Genomic DNA, 18,779 nt, shown 5'->3' with positions numbered 1-18,779 from the left:
TACAGAAACGATGCAAATTCACAAACTTAAAACAAGTCTAAATGAGGTACAAAAAGTGGTGCAAAATGAAAAAATGAGCTGCAAGAAACACAAATCAAATGCATATAGTCCGGGAGCCAGGATAGCCTACCATGCCCCCCCCCCCCAAAAAAAAAAAAAAAGTCACTGATTTTTTTTTTTAACCTTTGTGATGTCGTAAATGACAAATTAAGTGGTAACACTAAAGCAACTCATTCCCAGTGTACTTTTGACGTCATGTTTTGGGGTACTCCAAAGCATGATCCTCTTGTGGTTCGTTTCTGACACAAATTGACATAGATATTGTAGCCATTTATCCCATGACAATTGCAGCATGTTGTAAGAAAAAAGCCTTGAATCTCTAGTTTCCAAATATGATCATTTTGTTTTTGAATCTTTATCGCAATAAAAATGACATATGATATAAGGACAGCATGTCTTAAAGTTAACCTTTTCACAAAAAAATTTCAAAGCAGCAAAAAAACTTTTAAGAAATATAGATCTCTGACAACTATTCTGGTGGTACAAATGAAAAAAAAAAAAAAAAAAAAAAACGCAAGACACAAACACAAATGCATAATCTCCGCAAATGAAAAATGCTGCAAAACCAGTCATTACAGCGGAAGTGCTCCAAACCTGTAGAGGGCAGTGTTTTCACAATACCGCACTACGCCGTAACTTCAATTTGTTCTCACAGCAGTTTGAAACACTGTCAATCAGCTGTTCTCCATCTCTCTCCATCTTGTGTGTTTCTGCATTGAGCTGTTCTGCTGACAGCGCCCCCTACAGGTTTGGAGCACTTATGTTGTACTGACTGGTTATGCAGTGTTTTTTGTTTGCAGATGTTTTCTTGGTTTGCATCATTTCTCTTATTGCAGAGTATTTGATGATTATGCATTTGTGTTGTGTCTTGCGGCACATTTTTAGCTTACCGGTTGACAGGCTGTAAGCTATGTCGTCGGCGTACGGCGTCGTCGTATGTCGTCGTCTGTCATCGTCTGTTTCAAAAATTTCAATCGTCTTCTTCTCCGAAACTACGATTCCGATTGACTTCAAACTTGGTATACAGCTTCTTTATGATGATGTCAACAAAAGTTAGTGAAATTATTTGGATCCGGATCTGATTCTGGATTTGGTGCGACTTTGAAAAATTTCCCCATTACAGGGTGGGGAAGCAAAATTTACAATATTTTGAGGCAGGGATTGAAAGACAGTGTATGACCAATTAGTTTATTGAAAGTCATGAGAATTTATTTGCCACAAGAAAATTGACATAATAGAAAATGTTTTTTATTCTATGTGTCCTCCTTCTTTCTCAATAACTGCCTTCACACGCTTCCTGAAACTTACACAAGTGTTCCTCAAATATTCGGGTGACAACTTCTCCCATTCTTCTTTAATAGTATCTTTAAGAAAGTCGACATTTCTGTGTGATGTTCTATTGGTAGCATGTTCTAAAACGCCCCAAATAGCAGAATCCAGAGGGTTTAGATCTGGGCTAGAAGGCGGCCATAAACATGATTCCCAAAAATTGCTAAAGTTGGATTTGTTGCTGTTGTCAACAAGTGTTTTGGTGTTCTTGTGTAAGATTTGAACTTCAAATCATATTTTACTGCATTTCTAACGGTCTTGTTGTCTACCTCAAGTTCAATTGCCATTTTTCTCCTGGATTTGGTTGGATCCTTTAGGATTTTGGATTTGAGAGCTTTAATAAAAGCTTTGGTACGTTTTTTGTTGCTTCCTCCACTTCCAGACTTTCTGGTAATAGTTTTGCTCATAGTCATTCTCTTCTTTCCATTATAAACAGTCTTTATGGACACTCCAACTATTTTTGAAATCTCCTTTGGTGTGACGAGTGCATTCAGCAAATCACACACTCTTTGACGTTTGCTTTCCTGATTACTCATATGGGCAAAAGTTTCTGAAAAGGTATGGATAATAGTGTTAGGTATGATTATGACATCAATATATGTTTGGTTTCAAAACAATTGACGTAGTGCCTGCTGAGAAAAAACAACTAAATGTTCATTGTAAATTTTGCTTCCCCACCCTGTATAAGAGATAGGAAGTGGATTGATGCAATAACTCAGTAAATATAAATGATATCCAGTGTAAATTCCTACAGTCCAGCCCTGATGGGGAGATGACCAAAACATAATGGCCACATGCTGATCAGGATCTTCTTCTGGATCCGGGAACTTACGGAAAATTTCACATGGGCTCTTATGGGGAAAACATTTCAATCGTCTTTTTCTCCCAAACTCCAGTTCTGATTGACTTCAAACTTGGTATACAGCTTCTGTATGATGATGTCAACACAAGGTATTAAAATTATTTCAATCCGGATCTGATTCTGGATTTGGTGCGACTTTGAAAAATTTTCCCATTATAACAGATAGGAAGTGGATTGATCCAATAAATCAGTATCAATGATATCAAGTTGGAATTTTAATTTTTTGCAGATCTGATTGGAATATGACCAAAACATGGGCTATTTCTGTAATATAATAAATACACAGAACTGGGTGATAATAAATGGTATCTGGATACATTTCCCAAAGCTTTTAATTTGGTCAGTAAGCTACAGGGCCATTGGTCCTATTTTTTTTAATTCATTTGCATCACGTTCTTCATTTTGTACCTTGTTTAGACTTGGGTTCGAGTTTGTGAGGGCCATTGCAATGTGTTTGGCCCTTGTCGGCCACTGTAAATTACCATAATGACCCAATAAAACCTATAAAATACGACGTCTCAGGTTTCTGTTGAAATTTTTTGAATTGCACAAACAGCGAAAGAGTGACAGTCATCCAAACTGCATATCCACAGGGTGTGTCAGCGATGACACGTTAGGTTTTAAAGCCTTAACAAACAACACAAACATTTGCCGTATGGACCTATGTAAAAACTGACTTTACGTATATAGATAAGTGTGTAGGAGCTAGTAATGACTCAGTGGGTAAAGGCATTAAATGATTAAAAATAAATGAGTAGGAACCTGTGCTAACAGTAAGTACAGCTCATCTCCAGATGGCTGTGTAGGCCCCGAATGGCTCTAACAATGGTCATTCACACGTACCAGGTTTATCATCTTCTTCCTTAGCGTCACTTAACACATATTACATTCAGATTAGCCCATGTGAATGGTCATTAAAATGTGCGACTACGCTGTACCATTAACTCCAGGCTGCTTCAAATAGCTGTACATCTTTAGGATAATCAGATATGTTTTCAGTTATTTCTCCCAGAGCGTTTTAAAGTCGGCTTTGTCATCTCTGATGAATGAAGATTAACTGGATGTTTATCACAGCGGTCTCATGGAAGAAACAAATCAATGTTTGCAATCTGGAAGACACGATATATATATACAGGGTGGGGAAGCAAAATTTACAATGAACATTTAGTTGTTTTTTCTCCACAGGCACTACGTCAATTGTTTTGAAACCAAACATATACTGATGTCATAATCATACCTAACACTATTATCCATACCTTTTCAGAAACTTTTGCCTATATGAGTAATCAGGAAAGCAAACGTCAAAGAGTGTGTGATTTGCTGAATGCACTCGTCACACCAAAGCAGATTTCAAAAATAGTTGGAGTGTCCATAAAGACTGTTTATAATGGAAAGAAGAGAATGACTATGAGCAAACTATTACCAGAAAGTCTGGAAGATACTATTAAAGAAGAATGGGAGAAGTTGTCACCCGAATATTTGAGGAACACTTGCGCAAGTTTCAGGAAGTGTGAAGAGGCAGTTATTGAGAAAGAAGGAGGACACAGAATAAAAAACATTTTCTATTATGTACATTTTCTTGTGGCAAATAAATTCTCATGACTTTCAATAAACTAATTGGTCATACACTGTCTTTCAATCCCTGCCTCAAAATATTGTAAATTTTGCTTCCCCACCCTGTATATATATATATATATATATATAATATATATATATATATATATATATATATATATAAAAAACAAAGCGACTTTGAAATCTGTTCCTTTGTATACACCTAAAGCTAGAATTTTTCATCCATCTTTAATCTGTTTCCAAATCGATATTACGATTTCATCATAAAGTATCAAAAACCATATGCGAGTACAGATATGGGCATATTTTAAAAGTTTTCAGACCAAAAAAAGGAAATGGCATGATTATGAAGTTAGCTATAGACCACAGGTGTCAAACATACGGTCCGGGGGCCAAATTCGGCCCGCCAGGGGGTTCAATCCGGCCCCTGGGATGAATTTGTAAAATGCAAAAATTACACTGAAGATATTAACAATCAAGGATGTTAAATAATTTTAGGTCATTTCACTCTAAAGTGGATCAGACCAGTAAAATACTATCAAATAACCTATAAATAATGAGAACTGTGAATTTGTCTCTTTGTTTTAGTGTAAAAAAAGGAAAATTGCACAAAAATGTTTACATTTACAGTCTAGCCTTTAACAAAAAATGTGAATATCTGAAATATCTTAAGAGAAGTATGTGGAATTTTAATAATATTTGTCCTGTTATTTAATGTTTTATGTTTTTGTAGATCCACTGTGATCTCTAAGTTGTGATTCACATGTATAAATGATAAACTAAGGTGCAATATTGTTAACATTGCACTTATTTCACTAAAGAATTTTCAGGTTGTTCATATTTGTTCATGTTATGTTCAAGTACAATTCATAGATGTAAACATTTTCATTACGGAATTTACTTTTTTCACTCAAAAGTTCTTATCCTATTATTATATCATTTTATTACACTTTAGATCATATTAGGCTGAATGTGGCCCCTGAACTAAAATGAGTTTGACACCCCTGCTATAGAGCGTTTCTAGAATTTATCCCTGCAATTTGGGGAAAATTGAATAAATAAAAAAAAAAAAAAAAACAGTTGCCATGTTTGTTTTTGTGTTACACCTCAGTGAACATGATTGGTTCAAGGTACGTTTTCAGTTGTCAGGCCAAAAGGCAGAAAAAAAAAAAAAAAAAAAAGAATCTTTTTTCAATCGGGTATATATAAAAGAAAGTGACTTTTTGAAACCCATTCCTTGGAAATACGCCTCGGGCCAAAAGTGTTCTTCTCTTTGAACTGCTTCCAAACCATATTATTTTTTCCACATAAAATATCACAAGCCTTAGAAGTATGGATTTCATGATTTCAAGGATCAAAATTATTCTTAACAGCAGGTGCTATGAGTGCGGTTTGAGACTTTAAGTGGAAATTAATGATGTGGTAAATGAGTGGAAAGGCACACCAGTGTCACATACTGAGGCTTAATGTCAAGTTGTATCATTTCCATAACATTACAGCGACGGTACGCCATCGTGTCACTCTAACCACTGATCTGTGTCAGCGATCAACTTGGCCTTTCATGTCTTGAGGCTGCGCAACACAACTTTGTACTTAAAAGAGAGTGTCCTGGATGTAGATGGAAGTCTTATAACTTTATCCAGTCATGTATTAATCATCTGGAAAAATTTCATTAGTAAGATTCAAACAGATTCACATATAATATGAGAACTTTAATATATGATAGAACATGTATATGTGCAGCTATGGTGCAGTTCTGATGGAAGAAATCTAAATATTAATGAGCAAAAATAAACAACAATACAATGAACAACATACAGCAGGTCAGATTTTTTGGCGAGATCCGATTTTTTTCATATTACACATTAAATGCGACTTCTATCAGTTTTGAGTATGAACTGAATGCGACCCTGAAGTGACCCGCATGCGTAAAAAAGGTCCTGATGTAATACGTGAAGTAAATATGAAGGCATCTCGTCTTGACGTGTTTGTTTTTCCCGTCGCTCCTCCTTCTGCGAGCAGAATTGTGACGTTTGTCGCATTTCAATAATGTAAAAGTCGGATAAATGCAACCTGGCCATTCAGACTGAAGTCGCGTTGCAAAATATCGGATACACATATTAGGGTTCTCGCTAGTGTCGTTGAACGTTGGGGCCCCCCGACGCTGAGATTTGACCTGCGACGCCATCTTTCAACTAGTGTAACGGTTTTTTTGTGTGTGGTGTGTGTGTGTGAGCGTCCAGCGTAATGATAACAATATTTGAATTTGAAAAAATATATTCCTTTTTCTTGGCGTAAAACGCTGCAGACAGGAAATGAGAACAATATAATCAACACCCTTTGTGTGCCTTGGTATTGTCTGATGCCTGCCCGGCAACATCACTTGCTTTACTCTCATTGGCTAACAATGAGACTTCAATCAATTTATCTTATTTAAACGGACCGATCACCCGTGGAAAATTATTCTAAAATTTAGCCTGTGTGTACGTGTGGCATGAGTGCCGCTCCGATTATCGGAGGTTATTATGGTTAGGTTATTATATTATTTTTGAGTTCGATGCCCTAACTTGCACTTTGCAAATTCATCCCGCGGGCCGGATTGGAATCTTGGGTGGGCCGGTTTTGGCCCCCAGGCCGCATGTTTGACACCTGTGGGTAAATAAAGAGAAAACTCAATTTGGGAATCGCCACAAAAGTAGCTCTGGGTCAGTGGCGATTTCTCATAGACTGCAAGGGAAGCCCGGCTTCCCCTAAAATTATGAAAATTAAATGGTTAAATATGTACGGTTGAGTTGATATTTCATTGACTACAAATGTGTTAGAACACATTCATCTTGCAGATGAGTTCGTTCAGAATCAGCTTTATCACAAATCAACGGACGCGATGTTGTTCACTTCTCCATTCTCGTTGCGCTGTTTTCTCCTCCATCTCTGCTCAGTGCATTTGTCCGTAGAAGCTCAGCGTCCGTGCACTTCAATGGGATGAATGGAACAGTTTTTTTCATTGCCTCAAAACTGGACGGTAATTGGATAAATGCCATGATGTTGTCCCGCCCCCGGACGCCGGGCGTCTCTAGGGGTGAATGGAGCTGTGGGCGGAGCTCGGCCGGGCTGGACGCTAGAATCCCACGTGTTGATTGGAGGATCAGTCGAAAGGCTGAATCCCATTTGACTGACAGCTATTTTCAGATCTCCTCCTTCACTGACACAGTTCAGTTTAATACCGTCGCACATTCTGCTGTGAAATCAAGAGAGAAACCACTACGAAATTACTCGTTCATTTTTACACTGTAAATAAAACCCACTCGTACTTCCTTGTTTCAATTTAACAAAATTTCAGCGTTTTCTTCTTTCAGTTCCATAATTTAATCATTTCTTGTTCAAGTTTAATATCGTTTTGTAAATAGTTAAATCAATCAAACTGTCGGCTAGGTCGGAGTGAAAGGAGCATCTCTTGTTTAACCCTTTCATGCACAGTGCACTGAGACCGCCCTCACCAAATAATCAGTGACCTCAGGCTCAACTCTGATGCCAACAAGGTCTCAATCCTGGTCCTCCTTGACCTAAGTGCTGCATTTGATACAATTGATCATGACATCTTGATTAATCGGCTAGAAAAGCTCGTAGGTCTCTCTGACAGTGTACAATTCAGGAACCAGGAATGTGCGGTTTTTCATTTTTATTTTATTTTATTGTATTTCTGTTTTATTTTTTATTTTGCTGTATTTCAAATTTCATCTCATTTCTTGCACTTCAAAAATTCTATGCATAATCAAATATTTAATGTGCGCTGTTTTTATATTTATTTTTTTTATTGTATTTCTAATCAATCTAAATGTATTTTATATTGTATTTTTTTTCAATCAATGTGAAGCACTTTGGGCTACAATTTCTGTATGAAAGGTGCTATACAAATAAGTTATTATATATTATTATTATTATTATTATTAGTGGTCACTCCAGTGGACAGCTATTCTCCAGCTGTTCTTTGTATATTCATAGGTTATGTTGTTTCAGTTCCATATCAGACAACACAGTGGACACTTACGCTTCATCCCATAATACACTGACATTCATACTGTTACTGTAATTTTGCTGTCTTGATAAACCTGATCTGCAGTAACATGCTTTAAATCAGTTGCTATTTGTTATTAGACTATAATTAACTGTTTTTGTAATCAAAAAGTTTTGGTTTTTTTTGCATATTATTTCCATGAAGTTAGTAATAACTAGTATTAGAGTATGTTAAAATGTGAGAAAACACCAGATTATTTGCATGAAAAATGTTTTTGTTTCATAGTTTTTCTTCTTCCAACTCCTTTTCGAGTGTAGATGAATGATTTTGGAATTTTAATTTGCATGTATTCTGTAAATGCTTGAAATAAACAAAATAATGAATGAATGAACAGTTTTCACACAGCATGACATTCTGATGATGGGTTTTAATACATGTTTCTTTGCCTCAAAAATTAAATGCATGGTGTCCAGTTGAGTGGATGTGTTTGTAACTCCTGAAAACAGGTTCGTAAAAAAAAAAAAAAAATCAATTGCATTTTTTTTTTATGCCTAAAGAGGAATAAAAACACTCAGGAGAAAAATCTCGACTAAGGTTTTTATAATTCGTGCATGAAAGGGTTAAAAAGGCTGAAGTCTTATACCCACAACACACTGGGCCAAGGCAATCTAAGCAGCCAGCTCTGCTGGACATTCAGAGGACACTGGTCCAGTCCCTGGAAAAGACGCCTACTTGGTACGATAAGGTCACTGAGCATTTTCTTAAAAAGGAACGGAGGGCCGAATGTATGTTTAAATAACTTGACAATTTTTTTTATGTAAGCCGACAGTGAGCTTCCCCTGTCTGAAGAAGTCTGAAGTCTGTCTTTAAAAGAAGATTAAAGACACACCTTTTCAATCAGGCTTTTAACTAATTTTTTAAACTCTTCTTGTTCTTATTTTCTTTATTTATCACTGATACTTTATCTTTATATTTATTTATAATCTTACGTATTTTACTCTTGGTACTGTATTTATTTATTTTATTTATTCTCTTAGTCCTATGTTATGCTTTTAGTCTTTAGCTTTTAACGCCAGTGTTTCCTCAGGGGGGTCCTCCACACTGGGAGCTGTGTCTGCTCTGCTAGTGGGGGTACTGTCCTTGGGTCCCTTTGGCCGGCTGGCTGGGGGTCCTCCCTTCGATGTGGGGGTCCACCTGTCTGTCGGAGTCGGGGGGCCTGGGTGCCGGTCCCCCCGATGGCACGGCCTGCGGCTCCTCCCAGTGTGGACGGCCCCAAAGGTGGCGTTTCCTTGATCCTCAGTGCCATGCCATGTTCCCTGTTGTGTGTGTGTGTGTGCATGTGTAAGTGTGTGGGCGTGTGTGTGTGTGTGTGTCTAGTATGGGGGGGGGGGGGGGTTTTCTTTGTAATTGTTTTTCTGTTTTTATTGTGTAATTGTTTTTAATTCTGTAAAGCACTTTGTGTCGCATCTGTGCATGAAAAGCGCTCTATAAATAAAGATTGATTGATTGATTGATTGATTGATTGATTGAAGGACGAGCAGCCGCCACTGCTCTGGGTCTTTGTGGGTTAAGAAAAGTGTTCATATATTACAAGATTTTTAGTTGAACTCAGGACTGCCATGCCTCCTGACTAATCAAAGCGAATGTTTGCGTAGTAAAAGGACAGAAATGGCCTCTGACATGTCTAGGTGGGACCTGAGAGCTACTCCTCAAACCGAAGCTTGGAAAAACTAACCCAATTTCAATAGGATGAAAACAAAATGAATGGCTCATTAAAGTTCATCACTGTTTTTTTTTTTTTTAATTTAGTGCTGAGAACTGACTGTGTGACACATGCTGTTAGCAGCCTGCTAGCCTCGAGCCTCTACTCTGTCTTTTATAACATGTGCCATTTGGTGGACACTTATTCCTCCTGCATGAGATCAGAAAAAAAATTAAAAAAATTAAAAAAAATGCCTGTACTGTAGCTTTTTAAAATGCCAATATAACTGTGTTAGGCATCGACAATGACAGCGCTCTAAAGATAGATGTTAGAAATCCTGCACACAAAAATACTCTATGATTCCTGGAGGTGTATTTTGTAAATATGTTCATCTCCTTTCCATACCATCTGCTTACCTGAACTGAACATGTGTTCATTTGCATTCCAATGCATCATAAAAGCCTCAGACACACAAGGAAACTCAACGCCCTGCTCTCTCCTTCTTCCACAGCAACACACACACATACACACACCTTGTTATCTGCACAGTGCATGTTCTCGTTGCATATCCAATACATCATTTGCTTTGCACAAACCAAGACGCCGGTGCCCTACTTCATAAAGTGAAGTCGGGGCAGCTTTCACTTGAGGGCATCTGAGTCAGTATTGACTAAGACATGGTTTCCTTCACGTACACACCCACGCACACACACTCCGAGCCAATATTCATACAGATAACGTTTAACCGTCAGAAAGCATCATCTGTTCTTGGGTTTCTATTAATTGATAAGTACAGGTATTAGAGCAGACATCTGGCACCATTCCACACAAACAAAACCACATGAGCATGTTTTATTTATTATTTTACAATTCTCTAAAGCTGACCTATAAACAGGAGGTCGTGCGATGGGAAAATCAATACATTTTCTTATATCGCTGTCACTCAGGGAGCATCATACAAGGTTCAGAAAGCCCAAGTATTTTCCTTTGGTTACCTCAAGTGAAACAAGACAGCTGTGGCCTACTTTACAGGCTGAAGGGTAACATTTACTTCAGGGTATGTGAATCATTATTAGGCAATATTCCATTCAGGAATTATAGTATTACAGTAATAGTGTCACCGTTTTATTTATTATTGATTTAACAGTGCAGAATGTGAGCATATGAATCGACCTGCAAAGCTTAGTTGTATACATTTTCAACCTAGCCCTAATTCATGCATGAATTATGATAACAAGTATCCATTTTTTTTTTTTTTTTTTTTTTTTTAATTATTTTTTGTTACTCGAAATGACGCTAAAGTTGAAAAAATGCATGTAGAATTTTTGAAAAATATGGTTGTATTAAGAAGATTTGTGTCCACGTATGTAGACACCATGCAACACGGGGGTAAAAACGTTAAAAATCAATAAATAGCTAACAAAAAAAAAAAAAAAAAAAAGCATCATTATGTAGCATTGAGTTTAATGTTATTATAGGATGTACAAACACATACAAGAGATAAAAAAAAAACAGATTTTACATGTTTAGAACGGGAGAATCCTCATGGTGGTATGAATACTTGATGCATGACGTCCACGCAAGTGCATCAAAGGAGTCCAAATAGCATAATTTATAGCATAATTTAATGAAATATAAATATCCTTCCTCTTGTGTTAGCTTTCTTTTACCATCTCTTATGTTAACGGGTCGGTTTTGACTTATGTATTAAATCAGCTGTAAAATCCAGTTTGTTTCTCATGTCTTGGTTACCTTGTTAGACTTCCTTATCCATGAAAATATTGGTTTTAATATTTTTGGTGTGAGCCTCTGGGCCTTTTTTTTGTCAGTATACTCGTCTATGTGCACTCTGCAAGTCATCAACTCTATAGTGAATTGACCTCACGAGTCTGGACATGCACTTTGCTTGTTTTGTTTTTGTGCAGGTAAACTGGATAAGGCAAAATGAGAATCCCCTGTCAGTGTGTTGGCTGACAGTGCACTTAGGATTTCAGTTTGGGCTCTAATTATTGCTTTATAATTTTTTTATAACTGGGTTGAAACTGACCCTAACGACACAAAGGTCATAATTTCAGCCTGAACATTTCATAATTTAGTGAAAAAACTTTTATTCATTTATTTGTTGATTTATTTTGCATTTTGTTGAAATCAACATTCCTGACTAAGTCAAAAAGGCTTGATGCAATACCATGCCATACCAACTTTATTTATAAAGCACTTTAACCTTTCATGCACTGTCCGCTCCAGTGGACAGTTCTCCAGCTGTTCTCTTGTATATTTATGGGTTTTGTTGTTTTAGTTCCATATCAGCCAACACAGTGGACGCTTATGCACCATCCCATACACTGTAATTCAGATCATTACTGTAACTTTACCGTTCTTGATAAACCTGATCTGCAGTAACATGTTGAGTGTAAATCAATTGTTATTTGTTAGAGAAGAAAGGTTTTTGTTTGTTTTTTTCCTCATATTATCCCATGAAGTGAGTAATAACTAGCATTAGAATATGTTAAAATGTGAGAAGACATCAGATTAGCAGCATTAAAAATGTTTTTATTTCATTGTTTTCATATCACTTTCTGATATTGGATTTTAAACACATGTTTCTTTACTTCAAAAATTAAATTCATGGATATTTTTGTAACTCCGTAGAAAAAAAAAAAAACTCGATCGCATTGTTTTTTTCATGGCTAAACAAAAAAAATTGAATCGTTGAAAAAAATCTGACTAAGGTTCTCATAATTCGTGCATGAAAGGGTTAAGAACTTTACAGCTGGCCAAAGTGCCGTACACCAACAAAAACAAGGGGTTAAATAAGTAAATAAAACTAGTGATAACACAGGGTGTTAAGTGGGCTAAGAACAACAAAATACCCATCATAAAAACAAAGACAAATTAAAATCTGTTAAGAACAGCAAAAAAAAAAAAAAAAGCAGACATGCACTCACTGATTAAAAGCTAATGAGAAAAAAAAAAAGTTTTTAGACGTGATTTAAAGACAGGTACAGACTGAGCCTGTCTAACAACTAAGGGCAACTGGTTCCACAACTTGGGGCTAGCTTCTTTTGAGTTTTGGAACCACAAGCTGCTGCTGATCTGCTGACCTGAGAGCACGAGGGGGGGCGTAGGGGGGAGGTGGATCAGGTCAGACAGGTAGGAGGGGGCAAGGCATTCAAACATTTAAAAACAAAAAATAATTTTAAAATCAACTCTAAAACGCACTGGCAGCCAATGGAGTGAAGCTAAAACCGGTGAAATATGTTGATGTTTCCGTGTTCCTGTTAAAAGCCGAGCTGCAGCATTTTGGACCAGCTGCAGTCGGGAAAGTGCATTTCACTCAGCCCGGCATAAAGTGCATTAGAATAGTCAAGTCTAGTACAGGAGGTCCTCGGGTTACGCGGTACTCGACTACGCTGTTTCGGACTTACGACGCCTGAGTCTAGAGTCTGTGTTTGTGCTCCGTAATTTTCTCGGTATCCTCGCCTTTCACCCTCCTTTTTCACATCATGGCCCCAAAAAAGAAAGCAGGATCTTCTAGCGATGTGCTCCAGCCAAGAGGAAAGCCTACGATGGAAACGAAGCTGAATATCATCAAAGGTCGGAGAAAGGCGAGACGCCGCCGAACATCGGTAAAGCCTTGGGCTTCAGCGGTCACCGGCGACCATTATTAAGGACAAACGTAATATGTGTATTTGGATATTTATATTTAGGTATTTAGGGGGTATTTAGGGGGTATTAAAGGGTCAATTCTGACTTACATGGAAATTCGGGTTATGTCGCCAGCGTAGGAATGAAACTCATTCGTAACCCGAGGACCTCCTGTAGTTACAAAAGCATGGATCACAGTTTCAAACAGATCCCTGGGCAGAACAGATTTTACTTTTGCAAGCTGTCTTAAGTGAAAAAAACTGGACAAGACCACACCACTAATTTGTCGGTCGAGTTTAAGATTGGGGTCCATTTTAACACCAAAATTTGACATGACCGGTTTAACCAAATGTGATAAGGAACCCAGGTCAACAAGAGCTGTATGATTTGAAACACTGGGGCCAAAAACCATCACTTCTGATTTGTCCTGGTTTAGATTCAGAAAATTCAATGACATCCAAGATTTAACCCTTTCATGCACAAATTATGAGAACCTTAATCAAATTTTTTTTCCAGAGTGTTTTTATTTCTCTTTAGGCATGAAAAAAACAATGCAATTTTCTTCAGAAAAAAAAACAACTTAAAAAAAAAAAAAAAAAAAAAAAAATACAAATAATTTTAAAAATGTAAAAATATAGAAAAAAAAAAAGAAAAAGAAAAAAATTCTTATTAACCTATTTTTCATGAAGTTGCAAAAATGTCCACCCAGCTGGACACCACATGTTTAATTTTTGACGCACAGAAACATGTAATCACTGATAAATTGTGTGAAAACTATGGGAAGGGCTTGTGATTCTGGGGGTTTATGGTCAGGAGAGATCTACATAATGTTACCAATTCATGTCAGAAAAGATATATAGCATCTTAAAACTTTAATAAAGATATGTGTAAAAAAAAAAAAAAAAAAAAATGAAAAGAACAACAAAATCCATGAATATACAAGAGAACAGCTGTAGAACAGCTGTCCACTGTAGTGACCAGTGTGCATGAAAGGGTTAATGTCATCAATAAAATCCAATAGGGGTTTTATCGCTTGTGGGTCATCCTTCTTAAAAGGTAAATAGATTTGACTGTCGTCTGCATAAAAATGGAACGCAATGCCATGTTTCCTCAGGATGGACCCTAAAGGGAGCATATAAGAGAAAATAACAAAGGTCCAAGGATGGATCCTTGTGGTACCCCACATGACAGGGGGGCAGAAGAGGAAATAAATTCACCAAAGTGAACACAGAAGGATCTCTCAGTCAAATAAGACCTGAACCAGTCCAGAGCTGAACCCCAAATCCCCACCCAGTGTTCCAGTCAGGAGAGGAGTCCCATGGTCAACAGTGTCGAAGGCGGATGTCAGGTCAAGCAGCGCCAGAACAACAAAAAGGCCAGCATCAGTTGAAATAAAAATGTTATTAAAAACCCGTAAGAAGCAGACTCTGTGCTGTGAAGATTTTTAAAACCAGACTGAAAAGTTTCTAAAATACCGTGCAATTCACACATTTCATGTGGTTAGGGTGACATGTGGGACGAGGTGTGTTTGTGTGGGACCGTAATGCTGGAACAAAGTCTACATTTTTTTAAAAATTGCATCTTATTGTCCATCTTATAAATATGAATAACAACAATTTGATTTAGTTGCACACAGTATGCATATTTTTGCACCGGGCATTTATTTTTTGATTTTTTTGCACAGGTTTCAATAACTTTATTTTGCTTGTAAAAAATAAACAAAAAATCTACTTGTAAAAAATCAAAAAAGAAACCTCAAGTTTCAAATATTGTAATTAAATACTTTTAGAGAATCCGCTTTTCTTTTTTTTTTTTTTGTACATGTTCGCAATCCTCAAAGGTAAACTAATCTATGTGCAAAAAAAAAAAAAAAAAAGGCATAACTGACTACATTCCAACAGCTGTTTGCACTTCCAGACAAAGTAAAAGTACTTGGACCAAAAACTTTTGTGCATCCAAACACAGAACAGTCAAACATTTAAAATTCTAACACAATAATAAAAATAGAATAAGATAAGTAAATAATAATAACGTGGAATTTTGTCAAAAAAGAAATACCCACAAACTGCACAAAAGCATATTTTGTCACCTCAAGTCTTTCAGTTCAAACTCCAAACTTGAAAATACTTAACCCATAAAGACCCAGTGCTGCTTTTGTGGCAGTTCCCAAATTATTATTTCTCTATTTTTAACCTTACTTAAGTGATTTATCACCTTATACTCTAATATTAGGCTCTGTGTTTTGCATATTTAAGTGAAAATCAGGTATTTCTCTATATTTAATGTACTAATTATGTAGACTTTCATTAAAGCTCAGATTAAAGTTGAGGGTTATTACATCCAAAACAGAGAAAAGTGAAGAAAAATATGCCTTATTATGTAAAATCTATCATTAACTCAACATAAAATAAGCATCTCCAACCATTGTCATTTATCAAACTGCGTGGGTTTTATTTGTGAAACAATGTTGTAGAAGATGATGGTGTTTCCATGTTCACTACAGAGCCTCTGAGCATCCAAATGGGTCATATCTGATGACTATGAAAAGATGACAAACTGTATTTTACACCAATTATTTACATGTATTGATAGGATTTGTGGATCAATAGGTATTTAATATTTTATATCAGTGAATGATTTTGGTCACCGATGGATGTTTGGGTCTATATGGGTTAAAAGGGAATATGGATCAAATCTACCCAAACATCACATATATACAGTGTGTCGCATCAAGTCGTACATGGAGAAATAAGTTTGACATAGTTCGCAGAAAATCCCGTGAATCATCCTCCACTTCTTTCGCTGATGTCTTTTCTGCATTTTCTTTTTTTGCGTGGAGTTTCCATGATTTCCGCCAATAGTTGTATGTTAGTGTCTGAGGCTTTTTACTTTTGTTTTGTTTTGTCAGTGGGCGGAGCTCAGGAGGACATCGGTGATAGGTTGATGGACTCCTGACCCCAGGTGTATGTTGTCGGTTGATTGACAGCGGACACAGCCAATGGTGATAGCGCTGTCTCCACAGAAAGCGGCTAATAATTGCAATGATTCTATAAATGAAAGTTCCAACTCAAAATATTTGTACACATACAGTTTTATTTGTACATATACTGCCTTCCGTTACATACACTTTTTTGTATATTTTTTGTTGTATATAGTGTTTTTTATTGTGTGGTCATATCACGTTATACTGTCTTCATTTAATATTTCTCAGTATTTAACCCATTTTAGATTTTTCTCTCTATTACCCCTTTCTTAAGTGATTTATCACGGTTTATTGTCATATTATCCTCTTTATTTTGCATTCTTCAGTGAACATTTGATATTTTTCTATATTTAATTACTGATCATGTAGACCATAGGTGTCAAACATGCGGCCCGGGGGCCAAAACCAGCCCACCAAAGGGTCCAATCCGGCCCATGGGATGAATTTGTGAAATGCAAAAATTACACTGAAGATATTAACAATCAAGGATGTTAAAATCATTTTAGGTCAATTTAATCTAAAGGGTGTCAGACCAGTACAATACTATCATAATAACCTATAAATAATGAAAACTGCAAATTCTTGTCTTTGTTTTACTTTCAAAAAAGTACAATTACACAAAAATGTTTACATTTACAGACTAGCCTTTTAGAAAAACGGGAATAACCTGAACAAATATGAACATCCTGGAATGTGTTAAGAGTAGTATGTCTAATATTACCAATATTTTGCCTGTTATTAAATGTTTTGTGTATTTGTAGATCCACTGTGATCTGTAAGTTGTGATGTATAAATGATAAACTAGTTGCAACATTGTTAAAACTGCACATATTTTTATAAATAATTTTCAGGTTATTCATATTTGTTCATGCTACGGTTTGTAGATGTAAACATTTTCATTATGGAATTTGAGTTTTTTTCACTCAACAACATAGAGAAAACTTTAGAGTTAACATTATTTATCAGTTCTTATCCTATTATTTATATTATTTTACTGGTCCGGCCCACTTTATATCATATTAGGCTGAATGTGGCCCCTGAACTAAAATGAGTTTGACACCCCTGATGTAGACGTTCTTAAAAACTCAGATTAAAGAAACGGAGAAAACTGAAGAAAGAGTGACTTTTTCAGTAAAAAAAATATTATAAACCAAGTGTTTCCATCCACTGTCATTGATCCAACTTCATGGGTTTTACTGGTGAATCAATGTTGTAGAAGATGGCGGTGTTTCCGATGTAAGTACGGAGCCTCTGAAGGTCCAAATGGGTCATATGTGATGACCGTGAAAAGACGGCTAACTACATTTTACACCAGTTTCATGGATTGATAGCATTAGTGGATCACCAGATTTTAAACTGTTTAGATCAGTAAATGCTTTTGGATGCCAGCAGAGGTTTGGGTTATTATGAGTTAATCGCACAATGATTAATTACAGTGGGTTTTTTGCAAGTTGTCTAGGTTTTTTCAACTGAATTAGGATCATTTTGCACCGCTAAATCCAAAAATGACATCTGTTTTTCTCAATCAGGTCAGGTTTTTTTTGCTAATTTGGTTTTGAAAAATTTGATCTTCTCACAATCTGCGCCCAAACTTTATCTTGGTCACCAAGTTTAATACCAAAGTAAGATTGGTAAGCACACTTTATGAAACTTGTGACTTGATTCCTGTTAGGTACAATGGTGTATTCACTGCAGATGTAGCAGAATACGTCAGGCTTATTTTTGCAAGATCTTCTAGTCCAGGGGTGTCAAACTCATTTTAGTTCAGGGGCCACATTCAGCCCAATTCTATCTCAAGCAGGCCAAACCATTAAATAATAGCATAAAAATCTATAAATAATGACAACTCCAAGTTTTTCTCTTCATTTTAGTGCAATAAAAGACATTAAATTATGAAATGTTTACATTTACAAAGTATGTTTTCACAAAAAAGATGTGAATAATCAGAAAAAAATTGAATTTCTGAAGAAAAATAAGCTACATTTTAACAATATTATGCCTCAACTTATCACTTGTACATGTGCATTACACACAATGTTACACAAACATAATATTGTAGAAATTTTGAAGTTTGGAATGTGTAACCATAATAAGAATGTCTACAAGATTATGCATCAACTTATTAACACAACTTATAAATTGGATCTACAAATCCACAAAACATTTAGTAACAGACAGAATATTGTTCAAATTGTACTTAATTTTCAGGTTCACATTTTATTGTAAGGGTTATTAGACTATTATTTTACTTTAGATCACATTAGGCTTAAACCAGTTCAACACCTTTGACTGTTCATATCTTCAGTGTAATTTTTGCACTCTATAAAATCTTGCCGCGGGCCAGACTGGAACCTTTGGAGGGCCGGTTTTGGCCCACGGGCCACATGTTTGACACCTGTGTTCTAGTCGAAGCCATTTCATTCACCTGTAATATTAAAAAAACATGAATCATAAATTGGCAAAAGTAAAATGTTCAGAACTCGTTTATTGCAAGAAATATGAAAGAATTTTGTATCATATGATGTGAAAATGCCCTTAAATGTAAGCAAAAATGTTAAAAAGCCAATATGTAGCATAGTTCACAAAGTTGACCTGATTGAGCAAA

At 36.2% G+C, this 18,779-nt stretch overlaps 1 long non-coding RNA gene across 1 annotated transcript; it reads left to right on the top strand.

Annotated features, from left to right (window-relative positions):
* Positions 1-4,397: 4,397 nt before the first annotated feature.
* LOC115430518 (uncharacterized) lies at positions 4,398-16,990 on the top strand. Its single transcript, XR_003936950.1, has 3 exons — positions 4,398-4,442; positions 7,829-7,833; positions 16,827-16,990. It is a non-coding gene; the product is annotated as an uncharacterized LOC115430518 (long non-coding RNA).
* Positions 16,991-18,779: the final 1,789 nt, after the last annotated feature.

The sequence above is a fragment of the Sphaeramia orbicularis genome, chromosome 2 (genome assembly GCF_902148855.1).
Source record: "Sphaeramia orbicularis chromosome 2, fSphaOr1.1, whole genome shotgun sequence".
In the NCBI taxonomy this organism is placed as follows: domain Eukaryota; kingdom Metazoa; phylum Chordata; class Actinopteri; order Kurtiformes; family Apogonidae; genus Sphaeramia; species Sphaeramia orbicularis.
The sequence above is the reverse complement of the archived record's forward strand: the minus strand, read 5'-3'. Positions and strand labels throughout refer to the sequence as shown.